Source organism: Aotus nancymaae, unplaced genomic scaffold (assembly GCF_030222135.1).
Source record: "Aotus nancymaae isolate 86718 unplaced genomic scaffold, 86718_ANA_hifiasm-v0.15.2.pri h1tg000012l, whole genome shotgun sequence".
In the NCBI taxonomy this organism is placed as follows: Eukaryota; Metazoa; Chordata; class Mammalia; order Primates; family Aotidae; genus Aotus; species Aotus nancymaae.
Window position 1 is genome coordinate 37,437,568 of NW_026988423.1, and position 26,260 is coordinate 37,463,827.

General features: G+C 47.0%; 1 protein-coding gene across 4 annotated transcripts in view; it reads right to left on the reverse strand.

Moving 5' to 3' along the window:
- OPCML (opioid binding protein/cell adhesion molecule like) overlaps positions 1 to 26,260 on the reverse strand; it is a 1,160,549-nt gene that overhangs the window by 676,762 nt on the left and 457,527 nt on the right. The window contains exon 1 of one of the 4 annotated variants that reach the window (XM_012449170.3): positions 20,611 to 20,701. The exons of 2 other annotated variants lie outside the window; for them this stretch is intronic. The gene's annotated coding sequence lies outside the window, so the exon portion shown is untranslated. Of the gene's footprint in view, positions 1 to 9,144; positions 9,312 to 20,610; positions 20,702 to 26,260 lie in introns of those variants that run through there. One more of the 4 variants, XM_064375586.1, reaches the window with a different exon arrangement.

Below are 26,260 nucleotides of genomic sequence, written 5' to 3' on the forward strand. Positions count from 1 at the left end.
ATCTCTTTCCTTGAAAATAGAAATAAACCAGGACACATTTAAATCTACTGTGAAATTAACTAGTTATTTCAGAATTCCCCCAAATTAAATGTCTGGGGAAGAAAGTCTATTTTTACAGGTGAGGCAACATTCCTCTAAACTCAGTTTAACTGAACTTTATCCTACATCTAAGATGTTATTACCTGATTAATTCAACCTGATTCTAATCACACCTAATCTCTACCAAGCCCTCAAGCATGTGCAGTACTCAGATGGTTTTATATTAATTTTTAATCACTATGTATGGTTCTGTAAGTCTAAAATCTCATTCATGGACATTGTTTTCTTCATGAAATAGATTCATAACTCCTCAAGGGGAGAGACATTAGGTTGCTTACTTTTTTTCTCTTTTTTTTTTTTTTTTTTTGAGATGGAGTTTCACTCTTCTTGCCCAGGCTGGAGTGCAGTGTTCCAATCTTCGCTCACCACAACCTCCGCCTCCCGGGTTCAAGTGATTCTCTTGCCTCAGCCTCCTGAGTAGCTGGGATTACAGGCATGCGCCGTAACTCCCAGCTAATTTTGTATTTTTTAGTAGAGACAGGGTTTCTCCATGTTGGTCAAGCTGGTCTTGAACTCTCGACCTCAGATGATCCACCCACCTCGGCTTCCTAAAGTGCTGGGATTACAGGCATGAGCCACCAGCCACTGCACCTGACCAGGTTGCTTACTCTTTTATCCTCTGTCTTTAATTTTATTTGTCCAGAGTTCTGTTCCTTAGATGTAGGTGGGCAGGATCACATGGGAAGTACTTGGCTCCAGAGCCTAAGGGAATGCCCCTTCTATAAACTCTGCCACCAGGAGTGCCAATGTAGATTATAGATTGGCATGGGTTTGATTCAGAATTGTCTAAGGCCAAAAGCTGCTGGATTTGAAGCCCATTCTCTTAACCGTGTGGGCTGGCGACTCTTCAACTAATCGTCCGGTTCCACTCTCCACCCTTACTGTCCTGTGTGGTGCCTTGGAGACGGCCCTCTGCCGACAGCACCACCCCAGCTTCCCTTGCCTTCTGCTTCTGGGTGGGTGTGGACAATAGAATTCTCCAGAAGGAGACAGGAGCTGGAGGACAGAGTTTGAAGACTTATCACTCAGCTTCTGTTGGACAGCTCCTTTTACATAGCTACAGCCCACCCTTGTACCTATCAACTGGCCTGCTATTTGCCTTATTTTTCCAAGGGCAGAAGTGACTGCCACTGTTGCTAGTTCCCATCACATGAGTCCTGTGAACTCTGCCATGCCTCTATCATCACCCCTTCATTGCACATTCTTCCATTCAGTCCATTGGGTTTTCCACTGAAGTCCTCAGTACTCTCAGGGGCACAATGAGGGATACGAGACAAAAATGTGTGAACTCCTGCAGTGCCCCAGACAATGTTCCAGACATTTGCAATATAAGAAACTAATTAAACAGCCTATCTTTTCTAACACTGTGCATCTATTTTCTTTATAACACACTATAATATACTTTAGTTTTACTGGTGCAGTATCTGCCGTCCTCACTAGACTAGGAATACTTCCAGGACTGGAGCTATGGCTATTTTCCTCAATATATTTCCAGCTCCTGGCCAGTACCTGACACAGAGCTTGTTTACACTTGTAAAGCTCTTGGAGAATTTTAAGTTGAGCAGTAAAGCCAGGCAAATAATTAACTATAACATAACATAATAAATGTTTGAAAGTAGCATTATTGAAGTTACCAAACCACAAAGGAGGAAGAAGGACTTGATTCTTACTTGATTGCATTAAGACTTAAGGACAATCACCAAGAGGAGGTGACATATGACATGGAAATAAAGGATGAGTAGAAGTTCCCTAGAAAGAAGGTGGCAAAAGGAGAGCGTTCCAGGTACAAACAGCACCAAAGATGCAGGAGAGCATGGCTTGTTTGCAGGCTGGGGCGGGGGCACGCAGTGAGCATCCTGATACACACAGAGACGGGGGAGTCCAGCAAGAGTCCAGGCAAGTGGGGCCAGGCAGGTGTCACATGAGTGTGCCATCCACTCCTCAGCCAGTTAGGGACCCTCTCCCTGTGTCCACTTCTGTTTGTTTGTTTTTTTTTTTTGAGACAGAGTCTCACTCTGTCGCCCAGGCTGGAGTGCAGTGGCTAAATTTCAGCCCTGCAACGTCTGCCTACCGAGTTCAAGCGATTCTCCTGCCTTAGCCTCCCAAGTAGCTGGGACTATAGGCATGTGCCACCACGCCCAGCTAATTTTTGCATTATTAGTAGAGAAGGGGTTTCACCATATTGGCCAGGCTGGTCTCGAACTCCTGACCTCGTGATCTGCCTACCTCGGCCTCCCAAAGTGTAGGGATTACAGGCATGAGCCACCACACCCAGCCTGTCCACTTCTGTTTTATGGTGTACCTTCTAGAGTCTAGAGTTTCAGAAGGCAGCTAGTCTCCCTCCTACCGCAGCAGCTCTGGAGGGACCAGGCATCTCGGAGGGCGCTGGCATCTTCAGGTAGTGAGCACGTCTCCACGCGCCTGTATTTTTGCTTATCTTCTGTGTTTCTCGGCACCTTGCAGTAGGGGCCAGAAGTCTCATTTCTACTTTTTGCCCAAGTTAACATCGACTGCTGAGAGTCTATATATAACCTAAGTATTTTAAGGATAAAAATAATCTGGCAAGATGACTTTACAGTCAATAGATAGAAGTAACTTGCACTTCAGGAGAAGCATGAAGCCTGGCGTGTGAAGATGCCCACAGGGTAAGTTCCAAGTTTGTGGCAGCCTCACTGACCTAGGCCGCTGCTACTGGGGTCATGACTAAACCAGGAAATGAGAATTCTAGGGAAACTCTGCTCTAAGCTTCAGGCTTATGGTAACTTTGCAAGGACCTTTATCTTTTGTCTTGGAAACAAATCAAATTTTCCTCCAGGACCACCTTATGGATTTCCAGCAGGCTGACTCCATATCCGAACTACTGATTCTGTGTTGTATCATTCAGAGGTCAATGTAGTAATATCACAGACCAGTATGAGGGAACTATCTAGAATTGTATTGCCACCTTGACATTTCTTTTCTTTCTTTTATTTTTTTGAGATGGAGTTTTACTCTGGTTGCCCAGGCTGGAGTGCAATGGTGTGACCTCTGCCTCCTGGGTTCAAGTGATTCTCCCGCCTCAGCCTCCCCAGTAGTTGGAATTACAGGCATGTGCCACCAGATCCAGCTTATTTTTTGTATTTTTAGTAGAGATTGGGTTTCACCATGTTGGTCAGGCTAGTTTTGAACTCCTGACCTCAGGTGATCTGCCCGCCTCCACCTCCTAAAGTGCTGGGATTACAGATGGAGCCACCTCTCCAGACCAACATTTCTTATCTTACAGATAAAACACAAAGAAGATACCAAAAGGGTTTCTGGGCCCAGAGCCTTGGTACTCAAAGGATCTGCTGATTCTTTAATCTGGTGTTTCTCAAAGTGTGATCCACAAATCTCTAAGACTGCCCAAGACCTTTTAGGGAGGTCAGAACTATCCTCAGGATAACGTTAGGACATTATTTGCCTTCTTCGCTGTGTTGACATTTGCACTGATAGTGCCAAAGCAATGGTGGGTAAGACAGCAGGAGCCTCAGCCATGGACAACCCAAGCACACGCAGTCCATTGCACGAGTAGTCACTGCATTCTTCACCTCCGCACGCTCGCAAGGAAACCCAAGTACACGCAGCCCGTTGCACGAGTAGTCACTGCATTCTTCACCTCTGCATGCTTGCAGGGAAACCCAAGCACATGCAGCCCGTTGCACAAGTAGTCACTGCATTCTTCAGCTCCACATGCTCGCAGGGAAACCCAAGCACACGCAGCCCATTGCACGAGTAGTCACTGCATTCTTCACCTCTGCACGCTCGCAGGGAAACCCAAGCACACGCAGCCCGTTGCACGAGTAGTCACTGCATTCTTCACCTCTGCACGCTCGCAGGGAAACCCAAGCACACGCAGCCCGTTGCACGAGTAGTCACTGCATTCTTCACCTCTGCACGCTCGCAGGGAAACCCAAGCACATGCAGCCCGTTGCACGAGTAGTCACTGCATTCTTCACCTCTGCACGCTCGCAGGGAAACCCAAGCACATGCAGCCTGTTGCACGAGTAGTCACTGCATTCTTCACCTCTGCACGCTCGCAGGGAAACCCAAGCACATGCAGCCCGTTGCACGAGTAGTCACTGCATTCTTCACCTCTGCACGCTCGCAGGGAAACCCAAAAGCCAGCTTCACTGAAGAACGCCCTCATTAAACAAAGACACACTTAATTTTATTAAATTTCAAATCTTGGATACAAATTTAAAAATTTTTTTGTGATGAGATGGCTCACCCAAAACACTTCCGCTGCACAATGAAGTATGTGACGGTCTCAAGAAAACACTCTTTGGTTTGAGTTGCAAGCTGAGCTAGCTCTGTTTTCGCGGAGCACGGTGTGTGCTTGAAAGAAGGACGGACGATCTGTTGTTGTTAAACTTGGGCACTAGGCAGCCATTCTCCCAAAAGGGAACAAAATGGGTCAGTTGCTTCATGGAAACCAACTCACAGTATCCACTGCCAGTGTTCAAATGTGAGCTTTCAGGTAAAGAATATAATTTTGGAAAACTTTAATCAGCTACCATTATCTTTACAGCTTTCAATACTTCACCCTTTCTAGTGAGATCTGTGGTGATGTTCAGTTAGAAGACAGGATTTCGAATCCTAGATTTGCCACAAACTTTCCATAAAATATTTTAAGGCCATTCCTCTCTCTGGATCTCACATTACTAAACTTCAAAAAATGGAATTAGAATAGGATTTTTTAGGTCACTTCCAAATCTTATGCTCCCCTCCCCTCTCCTGTCTTTCCCTCCCCTCTCCTCTTCTCTCCTCCCTTCCCCCTCTTCCTCTCCCTCCCCCTTCCCTCAGGATTCACAGCTTCTAAGCTTGTAATCAAGGAAGAGTATTTACTACTAGTGTCAAGAGAGAGACCACAAAAGCTGTTAGAAGAGAATCATCCCCACTTTCCTTCATTTTCACTGAGCACTGCACCAACAGAAAATCTGAAATATAAGTTTCTGACACAATAGCCGCATGCTGTTACATAGAGCCACACATAGAAGGCAGTTCTCCACCTTCAAAACACACCTCAGTGCCTGTGTGCAGGTCTACGCTCAGACCAGTCCGCTCAGGGCAAAGTCACCCCTAAGGGCAGAGAGAGACACCAGGTGCAGGCAGGGTGTGGCCAGGCCTTGGCTCCCCAGGTCCCAGCTACCACCGTGGCTGCACGACAGGAGCTGACAGGTGAGAAAACAGGCCTCTTGCTGGGGAGGAAGGTGCCTCGGTCAAGACTCTAAGCTCTCCTGAAGGGTGCTGATTAAGCCTTATAGTAATTTACAAGCCAAGCCCACCTGGAGGCCTGGGAACCTGCACACAGCAGTTCCTGGCTAAAGGCTGCCACCGGGCAGCTGGCTGAATGCCTAGATGACAGCCTCACCAAACCCCATGTGGGCATCAGCCAATGGGCCCACTGCCTCCAGGGGTGCAGAGGCTGCTTTTCCAGTTTCCCCTCCTCAACAAGATCAGTTTTGTCTCCACTTAACTTTTGCTGTAGTTGAGTATCCTTAAAGTATGTTTAAGAGGGATTCAAGCTAAAGAAAGAAAAAGGATAATAGTTTTTGTTTGATTTTATTTGTATTTTTAATGTTGGGGGGGTCTCCCTATGTTGCTCAAGCTAGTCTTGAACTCCTGGCTTTAAGCGATCCTCTTGCCTGAGCTTCCCAAAGTGTTAGGATTACAAGAGTCTATCACCACACCCAAGAAGAATGGCAGTTTTGTTTGAAGCTGATCTCTTTGGCTGACTTTCTACAAGAAGATAATCCTTTGTGTTAATTTCTTCTTTGTTTAAAACTATCTGATTGAGTCTCCAAAAAGCTAGGGAACTGTTGGCAGAGTCCAAAGGATTCTACCTCTTCCTCTTCCTTCCCTTTACCTTCTGCAAAACCTGCAGCGACAAATAACTAATTCCACAGTGGATGTGTTTTGCTTCCTTACGTTATGGGGAAAAAGGGAAATGGGAAGTGGGGATGGGGGTGCGAGCATGGGGAGAGTCCTGGAGATGAAAAGGAAATATCCTTCTGGGACTAAATTGCATTCAACATAATAAACTATCACCTTGAAATGAGTGTTCCAATTGAGTTTTGATGTAAACACTAATATTTCCTCCACTCTGCTATTCTCTTCTGAGCTCTCATGTATATTTCACCATGTGTCCTACCTACTCTTACACTCATACATCAAAGGATTGAGGGCAAGGAACCTGATTTTGAAAACATTATTCTTTTAAAGATTTATCCTCTCATCTTGACCACCTCCTTAGCTGGAAGGGAGAAGTTCTCCATAAATTATTTTAATGTGCTATGCAAAAGGAATCTTCTCACCTCTCCTTTCAAAAACTTTTCCGCAAGTGAAATTAGATAGGGCCCTCAGTTCCATTTCTTTTATTTTTTCCATCTAAGCACACTTAAGCACATGCATAAATGGGAGAAGATACAAAAATAGAGGTGGGGGTGGGGACTGAACAGTTTGAGAATCTCATTGAAACTTTTGAGGAAGCCCAAAGGAAGGGGGCATCGGGTCTTGTTTAGCTGCAAAAGGGGACACCAAGTATGGTTTTAGAACACATTCCTAGCAATGGGTGTAAAGATGCATTTCATCAAACTGTTAGCCTGGCCTGTGCTCTGTGTCATTCTAAGGGTGTATGTTGTGCTAGTTTCAATTATGCTCAAAACTGCAAGTTTCCATAAAGAGTCCACAGTGTCAGGGAGAAAAGCACAGAAGCCACGTGCGTCAGACCCCACCCTAACACTAGACCTCATGTGAATCTGACTTTCCCGCCCTAGATGCCTGTCCTTGCGTCTTCCAGACTGAGAGACCCCCAGTGAAAGGAAGTCCGTGACTCCCTGCTGCATGTCCTTATCTTCAGTCTCTCAGGTCCTTACCACCTGCATAGAGGCAAAATCAGTACCAGTGTCTTCTCGTGCCTTTTCTGTTAGATTCTGACCGGCATCACCACTGTTTACAAATAGTACTGAGTAGTTTTCCAAAAATTTTTAATTTGTAAATGATATAATTTAATAGAACCAAGGCCCAAGAGTCCCTCCTTGCTTGTAAAACATTAGTTTCCAGTTTAATGTCAAGGATTTTGATAAAGGTCTTGGCTCAGAACGTTGTACCCTGCTTAGTTTCCAACCCTTCATCCCTCTTCCCCCTATAGATGAGGTCTTCTGAGCTCTGCTTGTAGATTTAACGCATCACCACATCCAGGACTGCCTGAGCAGCATCCTGGGAGACCCCACGGCCCACCCTTGCTGCCAGTTCAGCTTCCATCTCCTGTTCCAGCTGGGATTTAGGGCTGCCTCAGCAACCCTGTCATTGATCCTAATTCTGATCACTGGACCCAAGCATTGTCCCTGTCCCTGAGCCTCTGCTGTGGCAAGCTGTGCTCCACAGCAGCCTCTCTCCCTGGGAATGGCTTTCTGCCTTGCTCCAGCTCTGCTGCATGCAGCCAGCCAGCAGCTGGTGACTCATCTGAGATGCCTCTGCAAGACACCACTGTCTGTAAAGACAGCCACACCCTCCTTGGGTCTGCCAGTGCCCCTCATGGCCGGAGCCAGACTGGGGTTTTTGGGTCATGGAGTTTTCCTGCTGTATTCTAGTCACTGTCTCAGCATGTGCTGTGAGTTCTATCCAGTCGGTCCAGAGACCAGCCTTCCCAGTGGAAGTTCAGTTCCTGTTCTGTCCCTTCCTATCTCTTTCTAAGTGCTCCAGACTATAAGAGTTATCCAGAGTGGCACAGGCTCTGAGTGAGGACAGATGCTGTGTCATACAGCGACAGAGAGAAGCAACCAGAGGGCTGGTCCCCTGGGCTGCAGCTAGTCCCCAGGGATGCCTTTTCCAGCCTCCTGGCTCCTTCATTAAACCCAGCAGACTAGACGGCCTCCCATGGGGCCAAGAAGGAGGAAAGCCACACTGTGCTCTTAGAAAAGGTCCCAGGGAACCGCATTTCATGGCTCTGCAGTGGCGTGCCTGCACTTCAAACTGTAAAGCAGTACCTTCACACTCATTTTTATAAGATGTGAATGACAATTGTGGGTTCTATTAATCTGCTGTAAGGTTTCCTTCAGTCTCATGCTCAGAAAAGGTCATTTACAGAGCAGTTGATGATTTATTTATTTATTTGAGATGGAGTCTCATTCTGTCACCCAGGTTGGAGTGCAATGGCACGATCTCGGCTCACTGCAACCTCTGCCTCCCCGGTGCAAGCGATTCCCCTGCCTCAGCCTCCTGAGTAGCTGGGATTACAGGCGCCCGCCAACACACGCAGCTAGGAGTTTCACCATGTTGACCAGGCTGGTCTCGAACTCCTGACCTCAGGTGAGCCACCCACCTCGGCCTCCCAAAGTGCTGGGATTATAGGAGTGAACCACCCAGCCGGCCCCAGTTAGTGATTATTAATACGAGCTAGATCTTTAAAACCGTTCCTGAATTGAGAAAGATTTCATGAATGTTTTCGTGAAACGGGCTAACCGCGAGCCTGGAATGTCTCGAACTCCTGACCTCAGGTGATCCACCCACCTCGGCCTCCCAAAGTGCTGGGATTATAGGAGTGAGCCACCCAGCCGGCCCCAGTTAGTGATTATTAATACGAGCTAGATCTTTAAAACCGTTCCTGAATTGAGAAAGATTTCATGAATGTTTTCGTGAAACGGGCTAACCGTGAGCCGGGTTTGGTCACTTGAATGTGTCATTTGTAGACATGGCTGGAAGATACTGCTTTAATGTTTTTTTTAACCACAAAACAAAAAACTCAAAACTGTTTTTTCAAGCCCCTTGTATTGGAGCCTATTGTAGGCGAAGGGGGCTGACCAAAGGAAGGAGGTGGCACTGATCCAGAGGCGGCGGAGTGAGGGGTGGAGAGGAGCCCGCCAAAGAGCGGGAAGCAGCGGCGGAACGCGGGCCCACCAGCGACCCCAGCGCAACTCGGCGCGTTCCCGGACGCTGCAGGATGACTGAAGCCGCCGGCCCGGCTTCTGCACTCATATGTGGAGTTTTGTCTCCCCTTGGTGGGAAGTCCGGGGAACTGCAACTCACCTGGCCTCCTTCCTGGCTGAGGTCCCAGGGCACAGCTCCTCAGTAGGGAACGTTCCGGTGGACAAACACCCGCTTCCCCGGTAGCTGTGTCAACAGTTGATCTGTGGCAGCGGACCGGGCGGAGGGCCCAATGGGAGAAGGGGCGGCCAGCTGGTCCTCAGGGGCCACTCCAGGGCCACCAGGTGTGGGTGCCCCTCCCCATGCTAGATTGCCGGGGGAGGAGGACTGTGCTTCCTGAATTCCCGTCCGGGGGGAACTGGCCTCGGTGGAGGCTCCGGGAACGGGACTTCCGGGCCGGGCCGGAGGGGAAGTGTCAGGAAGAGCTCAGGCTTTAGCGAGCCTGGAGGGAGGGGAAGGCTGAGGTCTCCTCTGCCTCCGCAGCCACATGGCCTGACACGGGGCGGGCAGGCAGTAGATTAAGAAAGCTTTATTCTCGTGCTGGAAACATTTCCTGGAAGCCTGGGTGGGATCTGAACAACTGCAGAGTTAAAGCTGAGACGCTGTCTGGGCCATTTAGGCCGGAACGTGCCCAGACCCAGGAACAGCCCATGCTCCTGCTGCTGCCCACACTCACGGCCAAGGCGCCTTTGCCGGAAGCTCCCTCCTCTCCCGGCCCCACCCACCCTTCAGGTCCCGCTGCAGCCTTTTCCCACCCTCCCCTGGAAAATTCACTCAGAGACTGACTCCGTCTACAACTGCTGCTCCAGCCTGTGGGTCCCGCCTCTTTCCTGTGACGCTCTCCTTTCTTCTTAGAGTGCACTCGCCCTCATCTGTCCCTCCCCTCCTGACAGGAGAAATGCCATCCTCGGTGGGCCTGAGGACCTTCATGCCAGCAGCATCTGGTCTCCTCAGAGTGCTGGAACACAGCTGCCTGCCCAGGACCCTCGGGCCAGCGGCACCCTGCCCGCCTCTGCCTGCCAAGGAGGGGCCACGGCCTGGGTGGATAAGGAAGGGAGTGGGACCCTGGCTTGCCCCACGTCCACTCCTGCCAATGGCTACTCTCCTCGTAGAGGAAACCGACTCTAGGACCAGTTAACAGACTAGGAATTTAAACCACAGCCACTTTCCCAACAGCAGAGACACCACTTTGACTCTTAGAATAATGGGCTAGCAATGCTGAAGAGCCTTCAAAAAACTCCCAGTCTTGCCCCATCCTCTCCTTTCATAGAAGAGGTTGCCAAGGCCTAGAGAGGGTACTAGGACTTGAAGGAGGTTTCTTGTTAGTTCAAGGAATCAAACTTATGTCTCTGACATAAGTCTTGCAATATTTTCATTAGCCAGGCGAAATCCAATTCCCAGTTCTGACTATGGTATCCCGCAACAACTAAGTCATTCTATGTCCTCCTGCAAGTCATGGGAAGACCCTCAGGCTCAAATCATCTGTCATATGAGGCTGCACCTCGTGCTCTCTGTCTCCCGTGTCCCTGTGAAGTTGTTTGTTTGGTTTGGTTTTCTTTTGAGATGGAGTCTCACTCTGTTACCCAGGCTGGAGTACAGTGGTGTGATCTTGGCTCACTGCAACCTCCTCCTCTGGGGTTCAAGCCATTCTCCTCCCTCAGCCTCTCAATTAGGTGGGATTACAGGCACATGCCACCACGCCTGGCAGATTTTCTTGTATTTTTAGTAGAGACAGAGTTTCACCATGTTGGCCATGCTGGTCTCGAACTCCTGACCTCAGGTGATCCACCCACCTTGGCTTCGCAAAGTGCTTGGATTACAGGCGCGAGCCACCATGCCCGGCCAGTGAAGTTGTATTGAGATAATACCTGTGAAAGTTATCTAAAAGGTAAAACCACTATACAAATAAAATAGAAAAGTAACAATAAGCCATGACATTCGGTGGGAAGGAATCCCTCAGTTCTGACTCTTTCCCTGTTGCTCCCTTATGGCATAACGTGCTTAAATTTGCAGAGCACTTCCATATGCAGCCACACATTCTCACAACAATCTTTTGAAGATGTGTGATTGGTACCATTTTCCAGATGAAGAAACTGAGGCCCTAGGAGATGAAGTCACTGTCATTTGCTCAGAGATCTGCAGAGAGTAAAGGATGTGGCTTGGATTTGAATAGGGTCTTCCAAACTGAGACTCCAGGCTCCTCCTACTGTCAATCGCTCTTCAATATTAAAGGAGCCACTGGCATTACTCACTTTGTGGGACTCCTCTGGGGTTGAAATGAGAAACTTCTGAATCTGGGAGCTCTCATGCCGGACCCTGGCTGAATCCTTGAGAGGACTCAGGGACAGCAGAATGTCAACTCCTCCTTCAAGGGGCAAATCATAGGCTGAAGGGAACTTTAGAGCTGCACTAGCCTGGCTTTCTTATTTTACCGAGGCATAAACACATCCAGGAGGAGAAGATGTCTTAAGTCAGTGGCATAAAGCACTTCCTGATGCCCAAAGTCCACCTGGGCAAAGTGGCTTGGTGGATGAAGTCAGTGTCTTGAAGCTTCTTGTTGCCTCATTCACTGGTCCTCCCTATGCCATCACCTCTTCCAACAGGATCAGGGATGTCATCCCTGATCCCTGACATGGCTTATGCCCAGGTCTGCCTACTTCCACTGTGAAATGCTGTCCAACCTCCCTTTCAAAATTACCTCCTCTGGGGAAAATGCTTGTCATGTATTTCTGCAAAGTTCTAGCAACTCCGCCCCATGGTATCTAGGGAGATCTGAAGGGTGGTTATCTTTGGGGGTGCAGTTATGAATGAATGTTATTTTCTTCCCTTTAATTGCATTATTTCCATGTTTCTTTTTAAATTTTAACAATAATAATGCATTTATTTATATGCTTCTTTTTAGGCCTTTTCTCAGCATATCGTTCCAACGAAAATTGATCTGATAAACGTATTTATTTTAAAGCAGCGAAGATTGATACTGACAGATGGTGTTTTTATTCCAGGCTCAGCATCACAACCTAGCGTACTTCTTTAAGCCGAAGCATCGACCTTCTGAACTGGAATCCCAGGCATTATGCTTTATTGGGAATAGAGCTTAGAATTGGGGCATAGTGGGTGTGGGCATAGGGAGATGAAGAAGCCTTTAAACTCTACTTTTTTTCCTTAATAGATCAGAAGAAAATCCTCATTCATTAGAATTTCATTTACATATGGGAGATTTCGGCCAGCAAAAGTCTATGCCTAAATGGTAAAGGAGAAGGCCGTCTCTCAGCCTGTCTTGTGAGCAGGGAGGACACTGCTGCCTCTTCCAGCACATTCTTCATCAAAATTCATGTGCTCTGTTCTCTCAGCACTCTCTTGTTTAAGTTCTGGTACACGCAAAACACATGCTCGAGAATTAGCTGGCACAAACAGTTGATATGTTGCTTTATGTAATGTGAATTTACATGTTCACAGGAGGGCCTGTCAGGGTAACTGGATTCAAAAGACTTACACTAATGAGGAAAAATCTAGGTACTTGACACATAAATGCTGGAGGTCTTTTTCAGCAGATGGACATTTTGGCGTTCCCTGAATATATGTATGCATAAGTTAGCACATCTGGTTGACGTTTTACTTGGTTGGGTTAGCCCCAGTTCCTCACGGACTCATTTTTCTCCATACTTGCGTCAGAAAAAATGGTTAAGGGTCAAGGTGCCCTAGGAGAAACCTACACAAACTAAATAGGTAGGTAGCATCGGTCAAGAATCCTTAAGCAAGTGACTAACTGAAACTTAGTTCACAGTGAGAGACAGAAAGAGGCACACAGAATCAGGAGGGAGTTACTTACATTACCACAGAACATTACAATTTGGAGCTAGATGGATCAGAGTGTGTTTGAGATAATCAAATCTAACATCTTTGAGATAAATTGTAGAAGAAACTCACACTCAGATTTACCTAGCCATTAGCGAGGAGACAATGATGTAGGGAAAAGAACAACAGCTTTGGAGCCTGAGAATATATACCTGAATTTTACTTGCTTTGTGTAGTAAGTGGATTAACCTTCAGTAAGTTATTTAAACTTTCAAAGTCTCAATCTTCCCATCTACAAAATGGGGATAATAATAATATATACCTAACCTGAACTATTTATAAGTGAAAATGAAACCATGAAACCGTGCAAGAAAATTCTTAACATATGTGGTAGGCACTTTATTTATTTATCTATCTAAGTGACAGAATACAAACTAGAAACAAGATCACTCATGATTTAGTGCTGTTTCCCTCATCCAGCAGTGGAAGGTTCATCTCAGCATTGCTTGGAAGAACTTTTCCAAGTACAAGTGCCATCGGCCCCTTTTCACAGAAGAGTGGCAGTTATGCGCAAGACCAGAGCTGGGGTGCAGGGACGAGTGTCAATTTGTGTGTGTTCGAACTTGAGTGAAGACACCCCGGAACGATGTGTAAGACACTATCAAAATAAAGGTGTGTGTGCGACTACACAGATGTGAGTGCAAATGCGGCTTGAAGCTATGTATGTGCCCTAAAACATGTAGAGTGTGTGAGAGCATGTGTGTGCGCTCACAAGCTTCCGAAGGGGACAAATGGTAGCGTCTCCACAGCACTCCTGTTTCCTGGGCATGTTTCTGCAAGTCTGGATGGTATTACAAACACAAAGGCACAGGTGACAAAGACCATTAACTCTTAGAAATGCCATATAATAATTATCATGATAGAATTGCTCTTTCATTACAGAGCCTAATTTGAGAGCCAGCTCAGAGGAGGAGGGAGACACGTGAACGATTCTGGCACCATCCAAGCTGACGCTGTGGCCCTAGCTGGGAGAAGAAAAAAACTACCATCTCCTGATGAGCAAACACCAGTCCCCAGCTCCCTGCTAAATTCCACTTCTAACAAGTAGTGGGGGCTGTTTAGTTGGTGTCCTTAGTACATATTAACAATAAATAAAGCTTCAATAAATATGCAAAGCAAAAACTAATTTAAATTGACATTTGTGTCGGGTGGGGTGAGAGAGTCCGTTCCACCATAAAGTGATTTAGGATATATTACCTCGGGCATCTGCATTACAGATTTACCTCTCATTACAGCTATGTTAACGGGAAAAGGCAGCTTCTCAACAACATGCAAGGCAGAGTTTATTAGCATAAATTTGCATAATAATTAGCTCTGCAGCAAGCAAAGGCTGTCGTGTCTTTCAAACAGGCAACTTCCAATGTCAATTTTCTGTGCTTCACTGCTTGTCCCTGTTCTGTCTAAAGCTCCTGGAACCCCCTTGGCCCTTCTTCTGCTAGATGATGAATTCTCCCACCCTGGTCCATTTAGGCTCAAGAGTTCACAGTCTACGCAGCTTCTCTTGGGAGAAAGCCAATACTGGGCTCCACCCAGGGATGTGATGACCAGAGCCTGGCCTACCGTTCTCTATCCTGCGGACAAGGGGGCCCCGGCTACAAACACTCACTCTCTACTTTCAGAGCCTATGCAGAGAGGTAATGTATCAGTGTGACTAATTCCAAAGAAGGTGCAACTGAAAATATTTAGATGATTTTTGGAACGCATAAATCCAAGTTGTTTATCAGCAATTTTCTTTATAATTATGTTGTGTCTAAGCTAATATTATAATTAGTTCCCATTGCCTGGGCTCATACTGGCTGGGTGGTCAGGGCAGGCAGCTGAAATAAATGAAAATTGTACCAGGGATAAAGCCAAGGGAGCAGGGTCTGGGGGTCGAGAGATGTTGGTTCCCTGGACTCTTGTCAGGACCACAGGTGGGCAGGAGAGTTCATACCCTGAGCTCAAATATGCTTCTGCAAACTTAGTGGCAGCCTTCAATCTTCTGAGACACAGGACACATCTTTCTCCAGCAAGCCAGGCAAGCAGGCAAGGCCTTTCCCAGCCACTGAGATGCATCTGGATGTTCACCTACAGAGGGAGCTTGGGAGAGACAACGTGATCTCCCAGCAGGATACATTCTTAGAGATTCCAATGAGATGATGTTTTAGAATATATCCAGATATGTCTCATCTATTAACATAAAATATACTAGGTTGATATGAGGCAGGTACTGGCTAAGACAGGCAGCTCATCAAAGATGATGGTTTTGCCCCATCCAAGCTCAGTGGGATGGATGCAGACAGGCAAAGCCTCTACTGTGCTTCAAGGAAACCAGTGTAGAACTGACATCTGAGAGAGAGAGAGACAGAGAGAGAGAGAGAGTGTGTGTGTGTGTGTGTGTGTGTGTGTGGTTCTCACTAGCTCCGAAAAGGGTTTTGCAGCATTTGGGTGTGTAGTGGGAGTGATTGTGTAAAGCATATAGAGGAGGCCCTTTTTCACAAGTGGAGTGGTGTAAAAAGTACAATGTATTGAGTGGTTCCTATGTTTGAGACGTAGTCTTATATTTAGATGTATAAAATGAGCCTTGAGGATTTTTCTGATTCCAAAGCACAAATTCTGTTAAAGGAATAGCAGGGGCTTAAGGAAAAATCACTGGCCCAGGAGTCAGACACAGGCCTGTGTACTAGTGCCACCTGTTGAGTGAGGCGGGCAAGCCACTCTCAGAAACTAAATTTTCCCAAATGTTAATGTAGATAATAGTGAGAGGTTAGAGGTGGAACAAGTACTTTCTTGTCTGACCCATTAGTTGTTCATTTTTTTTTTTTTTTTGAGACGGAGTTTCGCTCTTGATACCCAGGCTGGAGTGCAATGGCGCGATCTCGGCTCACCGCAACCTCCGCCTCCTGGGTCCAGGCAATTCTCCTGCCTCAGCCTCCTGAGTAGCTGGGATTACAGACACGCGCCACCATGCCCAGCTAATTTTTTTTTTTTTTGTATTAGTAGAGACGGGGTTTCACCATGTCGACCAGGATGGTCTCGATCTCTTGACCTCGTGATCCACCCGCCTCAGCCAGTTGTTCATTTTTAAAAGTGATGGAGAGAGTTTTAGACCCTTTTGTAGTTTAGCTAAATATCTGGCATCCTCTCAAAAAAAAAAACACTGCAGCTACAAACATTCATTCCAAAGTTTGAGGACTGAGCACTCCTGAGCCTCCTATACTTTTACTCCTAAAATCCTGCAAATCCAAGAGCAAATCTTCCCAATATCGCCCAATCCTCTTATTGTATAAATGTAAACTGGGCTCAGAAGGGATAAAATGCTTGCCCAAAGTCACAGAGTCAGCGGTAGTGAAGTCAGGACTGCGATGTGCAGGAAGGCTCCTTACCACCAATTGCTCCTAAGTGATTCCCGAATGATCACTGTGTACTTGTTTACGGTACTCAGACTCGATTGGCCAAATGAAGTCATGCGATGGGAAGTTAAAAACCACCTGCTGGAGGGTGAGATGGGGACAGACCACTAATGAGTACTGGTTTCTTTAATGGCCATGAAAATATTCTAGAATTAAATAGGGGCGATGGGTGCAGAACCTTGTGAATATACCAAAAACTACAAAATTGCACGCTTCAAAATGATGAATTTTATGGTGTGTGAATTATATCTCAATTTAAAAATAAACCTACTGTGACAATCACTCAACATGCTATTAAAGAACTTTGCATTTAAGAACATAAATGAGACTGAGCATTTAAAATAACTCAAAGGCAATGGCGGCATAATTCTCCTATAAATTTTAGGAGGAGTCAAAGCAGTTAGAAGGAGAAAATAGAACATCTAGATATAGTTAACCAAAACAAATGAATGAACCTCTGACTCATGCATGTGGGATAACACCCAAAGGGAAATCCATCCTCAAACCTGCCCTACTTACCTCTAGGGACTGCTTGATGGCCGGGTGTGGAATTAGTCTGTAAAGTATGAAACTTGTTTCGGCACTACTCCATAATCACCAGTTAGAGGAGGAGAATGTGCTGTGTATTGGAGGGGAGTTCAAGCTGACGGTACTGAGTTGACTCTGAGTGCAGTGCTGGTTTAGGGAGGGGACAAACAGTGGGCCCTCAGCAATTGGGGACAGGTGTCCCAGTGGGCATGGACTTTGTGCACCACTGCACGTCCCTCCATCAAACACATGGGGACTCAAAGTACCCAAGAGTGAGCGACAGAGATTTAGTAGAGGTGTTAAGTGAGTCTTGTGACACTGGTTTTACTGAGACAGTACGTTTGAGCCAGGAGAACATTGCCAGAGACGAGAACATTGGCGTGAAGACAGATTATGCTGGAAGCGACCCTGGGTGACTGGTGTGAGAGGAAGGAACGGTGAAACCCGGAAGGAGGAAGCTGACACAAAGAGAGCTCTCAGTGAGTCACCACAGTGAAGCCGACGTTCAAGTGAGGCTCAGTCCTGAGCATCCTCCTGAGGAGCCAGGTAAGATACACCTCAGAATTACCTGCCTGAGGGATAGAGGGGGAAGAACACACCGTCCATGTCTGCTTCCCCCATTGTCGTGGGTTCTTAACTGCCTCAGGCTCTGGTTAATACCTGAGCGCTCCCAAGTTTCCTTCAGGCACCAGTCAAGCCCTGGGGCAGGAAAGCAAGGTGCAGCCCAGGTGAGGTGCTCTTGGTTTGCATCTGCAAGGAGCTCATAAAAGGAGGACAGAACTGGTGTGAGTAGGGGCGCAGCACGGTGCTGGGGATGATGGATTTCCATGGACCAGTGGGACCGAAGAGGACAGCGCCAAAGGGCTCTCCTAGCAGGACTCCAACAACAGAAACCCAAGGCTCACAGGACGGGGAGCGGAGGGCAGTTCTTAGCACCATTCCAATGAGTTGCCCCAAAGCTGAAGTCAGTATTGTCCTGCCATTTACACCAGCTATAGAAACCGGACCGTAGGCTCCTTGAGGGTGAGAACGACATCGGCTCCATTTACCCCTGAGTTCTCCACCTGCAGACTTGTGCCTGCCACATGACAGGCTCTCCGTAAATACCTAGTGAATGAATGCGAAGTCACCGTGTTGCCAGGAATGTGAAATATCTGCCGGTCTTGACATCCTAACCTTCCACAATGCATTTGCCAAATGATTATACACAAATGCAATAAACAGTTACTATTTATTGACCCAGATACATGGCTATGTACTTTATATATATTAGCTCACTGAAAACTCACAAGACCCCTTAAAAGAAGAGCAATAAATTATCGTACTTGTTTTGCGAATAAAGAAAAAGGCTTACAACGCTGGCCCAAGGTCACAGAAGTGGTAAATAGCACATCCTGGGTTGAAAACCAGTTTGACTTATTCCAGAACGTATATTCTTCAGTGTCCATCCATCTTCCATCCCATGCCATCCATTCTCTACATGAATGACTCCAGTAATGGGAATCTCATTCATTATTTGCTGAGATAGCTCGTTCAATCTTTACAGAGCCCTTGGGGCCATACAGAATAAGTCAATCCACATTTCTTTCTTCAATATGCAAATCTACTTGAAACGTCTATATCTTTCTAGAGCTCATTTCAAATGATAATTTTTTATTTTTCTAAGACCACCAAGTAAAAGAGCTACTTTTCTTCCTTAACATCTGGACTCAGATGTTATATCTGGGGTTTGTGTGTCATATATGAGCTGGACCAGAAGACTTCTAAAGTCCTTCCCAAGTAAGAAATTTTGTTTCTCTGGCTCTAGTAAAGCAGTGGCCCCTCTCATGACTTTGACTGCCAGAAGACTAAGAGTTTTAGTATCTCTATGTTAAGCATACTCTGGTATTACTTGATTACAATCTGTTGCTGTGTGTTCCAGCTCCCTTTAGAGGCAGAAGAAAGCATAAACCCTTAGCCTGTGGTGGGGGCATATGCAGACTTTCCGGGCCAGACCTCAGAGGTCCTTGAGGTTGGCTCCCAGGAGGATGGAAGCCGAGGCCTGGGGAGAGTAAAGGCTGCCCACCAGCTCTGGTCAGGCCTCTTGCCCCCAGGATCCTATATGAAGCTTTGGTTCACAGATCGAGAGAGGCAGGATATTCTTGCTGTTGTTAATTTTTTATATACTCTTGCAAAAATATGATGAGAATGTTAATCTAGTCCTCTCCATAATCATGTGTTATTGTCTAATCCCTTTGTAACACAGGCATCTAACCCTTTAAAATGCAGCTATGGGTGGAAACAGTGCTATCAGAAGCCACATCTCTCAACCCCATTTCAAGAGTTGTCAGTAATGAGAAGCAAAGTTAAATAACCATGCACAGAATCATGCCCACCCCATCTGTCCACCATCATACTTTCTCACAAGCATCCTCAGCTCATCTGTAAGTGGCTTCTAGGGCAAGTGCTGTGGGACAGGAGGGCAGAGAGCAGAGAGGAAGAAAGTATGTGTGAGGTGGACATCAACCTCTCACGTGTCCCCACCCTGCCCTGTCAGCCCAGCTGCATTTTGTCACAGGCTGAGTAGCAGACGAGGCTCACCTCCTTCCCACACCCCCTTTCTTAATGTAGCTGCAAGAGTGCAAAATACTGACACTGACAGATATCAGAGGTGACTGTAGGATCAATATTTCTATGACATTGTCAGGATTGGTTTGGCAATCCGCTGTGTGCTCACCAGCCTTTCATTCATTATGAGGTCAAACAGGAGCCACGTTTCTCCAAAGACAAAACCATGACAGAGCTCTCTGGGTCTCAGGGCCTTCTCACTGAGGCCTTTCACTGGGACAAGGCCCTGCAGCAGGCGAATCTCTGCATCCTTCTGACAACTTCCTAGAGAAAGGAGGCCGTTTCCTAAGGGTGCTGGGGGACGAGCAGTAGGGACCGCGCTGCGCCGCATGCTGGGGTTTGATGCTGCCCAGAAGCAGTTTGATGCTGCCTGGAAGCAGTTTGATACTGACTGCTGCTTCGCTGCAGGGGCTTTGCTCTGAAGCTGGACACTGCCCTGTGCACACAGTGAGAGGCTGATCCCTCTCACCCCTTACCCCCCAAGAAAAGTCTTGGCCAGGAGGAAGCACGATCCATCTGCTCTGGGGATGGATCTGACAACTTAATCAGGAGGAAGAAATTCTTCTGAGCCATCCCAGGACACCCGATCCTCCCACTTTCCCCATCTCTGAGGCACCCTTTAACTTGGAGAGCTGAACTCAGAGAGCAGGAGACCCAGGCCTATAGGAGCTTGGTCCTGCCAAAGCCTGGGCTCTTGGATTCATAAGCTGGTGTGGAAACCAGAAGGAATCTTCAGTAATCAAACGTCCACCCAAATCCCAACCAACCTGTACTTTTTTCCTTTTTATTCAGTTAGTTGAACGATAAACATAATATCTGTTCTTTGGAATGATTTGAAGAATATAAAATATCTAATGTAAAATCCATGATCTCTGTCTCTCCCATGTACATTGGTACTGCTAATTTTTAGAATTTTAGAAATATGCTGTATATTCTTCCATACTTTAGTCTTGGTTAGTTACTTTTATATAAACATATATAAAACTCTGTACACTTTTTTGTTTATTTCATACAATAAGGTGGTGGATATATATTATTTTGTACTGAATTTACTTAATATTTTGTAGACATGCTTTCAAGTCAATGCATGCATATCTTTGAAAAACAAATTGGCTTCTTCCGTCTAATTCTATATGAACTTTTCTGAATAGTTTGCCCCCCTTCCCTATTCCAAACATTTTTCTACCTGAATTCCTCAGGTTTTGAGAGGCAGGTGATGTCTGGGCTGAATTGCTGGCACTTCTCCACTCCTCTGTGCTATGTGAGACTCCATCCTGCACAGGTTCACTCACACCACCCACTTCCACCTGCAAAGAAAAATGTCCCTGCATATGGGGTTCCATTTAAGACGTAGGGAAAGCAAGCCTTCAAGAGGAGATGTTATACAAGACTGCAGAATTTTAGGCCAGAAGTGGCTATGAACGTCATGCAAACGCAAGCAGCGGTCCAGGCTTGATTCTTCCCCTTGGCTGGCTTCCTCCTCTGTAACCTGAAAGACTCCTCAGAGCACTGCCCCAAGTCTCAAATGAGATGCCCCCCATACAATCACGTGTGAATGGAAGCCATCATCATCCTCATTATTGCCATCATCATCATCATCATCATCAAGATGTGGAAGGTCAGAAAAGCTAAGTGACTAACAGACAGTATCATCTTTCTGAGTCGCCGTTCTCTGAGTGACACTAGGGAAATCGGACGGGGTGGACTTCTGAGTTTTCCTTACAGCTCTGTGAGCTCATCTAGAACTCAACCCTGCCTGGATATTAGGAAGGTTGGGGTTGCCCAAGGGAATCTGGAAGAGGTCTGTGCCCCATCAAGCCGAGGAACAAGTGCTGGGACTGCCCCATGACTTGGAGCTCATCACATGGAATGAAGTTCAAGGCTTTCCAGCTCTGCTCTCATTTTCCCCATAAGCTCAGTGTGATACCTTTCTGAGTGGGAAGTGGAAAGCAATCTGAAATCAAGAGTAAAATAAAGCAAGATCCCTACCTAATGACACTCGCAAAACTGGATTCCATACAATTTTGGAACTGTAATGCGAAAAGTGAAATTCTAAAATCAATAGAGGGAAATGTCAGAGCTTGTCTCTGCGAACTAGAACTCAGTAAGAATTTTTTGAATTACTATAAATAACTTCAAAAGCAAAAAGTACAAGAAAAAATGATGACTGAGGGTGACAGAATTAAGAATTTCTGTTCAATGAAGGAAGCACAAGAAATGTGTTAACAGTTGACTCATTGGGAGAAGACATTTGCAATGCATTAAAAACACCAAGGGATGAATACTTTGTTTCTACAAAGAAAATATTCAAATCAATAAGAAAAAGAAAAGACTCTTAATGAAATATAGGCAAAAGATGCAAACAGACAATTTAAATATAAAATGCAAACGCCTATTGGCCACAGGAAAAAAATACTCAGATAAATACAGACTAAAAGAACGAGAATATGGAATAAAACCACTTTACACATAATTTGCTGGGGAAAATTGGAAAGCTGGATAATGGCAAGAGTTGGAGGGGATACAGGAAAAATGAGAAGCCTCAGGGAAGCCGCTATTCTAGGAAGGAATCTGTAGCTCTTAGACTGAGTAAATTACATCCCTATGACCTGGCAATTTCATTTCTGGGTAGATCTCAGGACCCAAGTATTATCGGCATCCTGAAGTGGGGGTCTGCAAGGATGTCTGCTGCAGTGTTGTGCAGGGAAGGGGCCTGGACGCACTGGAGTGCACAGCAAGCAGGGGTCCATAGGCAGCAGGTGTGGACGCACCAAGCACCCCACGTGGCTGTGCGCAGTGAACTCAAGGTGCTACAGCTGCCCGGATGATCTGATAAACATGAGGCTGAGTGAAAACTTGGGACCAAGGAGATACCCAACACAGCATCGCCTGCATTGTTCCATAAAAACAGGTGAACATCTACATGCTTTCCACACTGTACACGCAAACACGGCAGCACAACAGACACACTGCATGTGTGTAAGGACTACAGCAGAGACTGCAGATAAAAGAAATGAGCAAAGGAGTGAGCAGGTCCTTGTGTAAACCAGTGACAAAAAAAAAGAATATATTTCAGGCATTAGCCTGTGCCAGAGTGAAATAGAAATAATAAAATAAAAGGCAACATGCTTTGGAAGTTGAGAGACCTGGGTTGTACCCCTGCTCAATGACTCCTGCCGTCTAGGCCCTTGACCCTCTTCCCTCTAGTGAGGAGGGCGCAGACAACCCTGCAAATCACCTCTGGTCTAAGGTTCTGTGATGCACCACGGGCAGCTCCCTTAGGGCGGCAGTGCTCGCTTTTACAGAGCTGCACTAGCTCTGATCAGACACAAGAGGGCGCTCCCTGCCCGTGGATTTTAAGAATCTTGGCTGTCACTCCAAACTTAAGACATAAACCCAGAAATCTCTCCACCACTCCCCACTACCACCTTCGTACACTCCTTATGCTATGCTATTCTTTCACTGCTGGAGAAATACAAAGCACCCACCTACTAGGGGTTATAAACGACAGATTTTAGAGACTTCCGAGGCCACAGGAATCTTTTTTACTGGGAATCCTTACATTCCCGGAATAGACCATGCTTGTTCTCCCTCTTGCTGATCCAAGCTCATCCCCGCCCTAGTATTCCTTCCTCCTACTTAGTTCCTGCCGTGTTTTACCCAGTTTTCCACATACATGCCTGCCTGAATTGCTCTCCTGGCCCCTGCCTCTCTCTGGATGAAGGCATTTGCTGTTGGCAATCATGTTTGATATGTAATTGCTTGTACTTTTGATACGCATTTTAGGCTAGTGTAAGTAATGGGAGGCATATTTCAACTCAACAGAAGGCAAGAATGGATCTACGGAGCTCACAGCATCACAGCAGGGTTATCCCATCTGAATGCTCTCCCCTTTCCGGAAGTGCCCAAGGCCAGACGTTGACCCCGCAGGAATGCTGCAGGGGGACTCACATTTTTGATGGGCAGCAGGAGTAGATGGTGCTTCAGATAATTTCTAACCACTCATTTGTTTTCCATATATGTGAATTCAACTTATGATCTCCAATCTGATTTCCTTTCAGATAAATCAAAAATCTCTGTATGAAAAGATGCTAAAAAAAAGGCTAAAATAAATCTGCCTGAGTAATCTACACTTGTTCTGGGGCGATGAGAAAGTGACTGTGGCACCCTGAAAAGTGCACAGCTAGGCATGGCCACCCATGGTAAGAACCTTAAGAGGGTCACATTTCATCTCTTGTACCAGCTCACTGTGTAACCTTCACTAACCACCACCTGCTCCAGCTCCACCTGCCTGTTGGTGAAAGGAAGGAGCTGTATGTTCCCCAAGGTCCTGGCCACCTCTCGCACCCCCCAACCTTCTCCAGCCTGCTGCAGGCTCTGCCTTTTGCTCCACAAGGATGCCGGAGACATGCTGAGATGCCTGTCCAAAGGGGACGGAAGATATGCATCACGCTCCCTTTTCACGAAACAACTCATTGGGAATGCCTTTTGAACTTCAACCACGTTAGCAAAACAGTTTTACAGAATTAATTCGACATGAGGAGGAGCATTTTAGCAGAAGTTTCAGAGTCCATCAGCTGTTAGAGAGTTGGAAACAGAGCAATGAGAGGAGAAGAAAACTCCTTAGGGTCGACGAATAGGGTCCCCACTCATCCTGCCCATCCACACTAGGGTCAGAACTACTGGCCAATGCACAGAGCTACAGCAAACCAGCCAGATGCACAAGGCCAGATGTGTAGACCTGAGCTGTAATCAACCTGCAGGTTACAGGATGGTAGCTCTCAGACCAGTGTTCCCCCCATCACCCATGCGGTCTTGTGAGAATGTGGGTTCAGCTTCAGTAGGTCTAGAATGGTACCTGGGACTCTTGATTTTCCCCAAGCTCTCATGAACACTACTGCAGCCAGCATGTGGCCCACACTGAGAGCAGGAAGGCCCCAAGAGGGGAGATGAAGTAGAATGCCGACAATTCTATACGTGCAGTGGCACCATGAAAAGCCATTCCCATTTTGTTTATTAAATGGTTTTTCCTAAAACAGACTTTAGTCTCATTTGTGGAATGTTTTAGGTATAATGCTGCCTGAGACCAGGTTCGTCGAGAGGACACCCACAGGTGCCACATTCACACATTTCATTAAAGAAGTTCCTCCCTGCCCTCAAACCAGTAAAACACCCAAACCCACTGTGCCCGTTTCTTTTCACGTATTCTATTGAGGAGCCATTGAGCACCTTGAAGCTGTATAAAAGCTCTCGTTGCTATGAAGAATCTCAATGTCTTTTATTGCTTCTGTCCTTTGAACACCTTGCAAGCATCTGTTTGTTCACCTCTTCATTCATTCATTATTTGCTCACCGAGGCCTTCTGCATGCTGAAGGTTGTTCTGGAAGCTGAGATGTCAGCGCAGAGCAAGACTGCTCACGGGCCTCGCAATCTGGTGGGGACACAGGTGAGTGGAAGAGTGGGGGTGAAGGGTGCATGGTGGAAAAGGGTCTTACAGCTGGGCCTCACTAGCTTTTGGTGCTGGGACTAGTTTCAACATCATATCCACAAACATAAAGTGGAAGTGTTAGAACTGAAAGGACCTGAAACCCAGATATTCAATGTAGCGATTCCTTGTAGGACGCTCCTGCAGCATCCCAGCGTGCTTGTGACTTCAGGGTGGCGTGCATTTGATGTCCCTGGTGGACAGGGGATGCATACGTATCCCTTATATTTACAAGACTTCGTGCTTCCATCTGGATGGGTAGGGCTCTTTGAACAGTTCTCCGTTTCCTTTGAGATGCCAGCCCTCGTGGTACCACCCAACAGATATCTCTGAGGGTGCTGCATCCTGTTATTTAAATGAATGCCTCGACCACTCAATCACAGGTTCCACAACTTAGGAACTGAGGCTGATGTTTCTCTGCATTCCCAATTCCTTACCCACTGTGTGCTCAGCACAAGCTCCACGAATATGTAAGGAATTCACGAGTTGCTGAGGGAATGAATGAAGTGCTCTTACGCAGGAGCACTTACTTGGTGTTCACAGCCCATCTTTGGTTTTAGATATCCCGGGTTAGGGTAGATTGACTTCTCTCCTTGAGATGACAGACGGAGGCTTCTATCACATTCTCCCAGTGGAAAAGCCCAATAGAGTATAAAATGCACTCCTGCTCTAGGGTCTTGAGACTGGACCTCACTAAGCCCTCTTAACCCCAGGGGGAGGCCTTGTAGGGTACATCAACGGTGCTCATCACTCAATCCAGAATCTCCTTCTAGGAGGAGAAACTGAGGCCACCGTAAACATCCTGCCCCCACTGTTCCAATGGCAGGTGAAGCCCTGGCAGCGCCCCTCCCCGCCCCTCTCCGCACACAGCCCCACCTCCTCAGCAGACTTCAGCCGCCAGCGTGCTCTGCCAGGCCCTCCCTCTTTCATGCATCTGCCCCTTGCACCCCAACGAGAGCGCGGTCCCCTGGGAGGCGACCCTCAGGAGTCCCAGGACGTTCTGCCCCGCCCTCCCGAGTCCACCCAGAGTCCTGCAGTTTCTTTCCCGCGCGCGTTCTTCACTGGCCCCATCCCGCTGCTGAGAGCCGCGTGACGGCCTAGAGTGCCCCGGCCCAGTGCAGCTCCGGGCTCGTGGACGCCTCCCCCGGCCAGAGGAAGGACCAGCCCAGACTTGGGCCTCCGCCTCGAGTCCCCTTCAACCTGCAGGGGAGCCCCGGGAAGCCACCAGATCCCGTGCGGCCGTCTCGAGCCCTCGGGTGGGCGAGCCAGGGCTACACACCGCGGGAAGAGGGACGGCTGGGCCTACCCAAGGCAGAGGACCCTCTCCGCTTTCCCCTCCCGACCCTCCCCT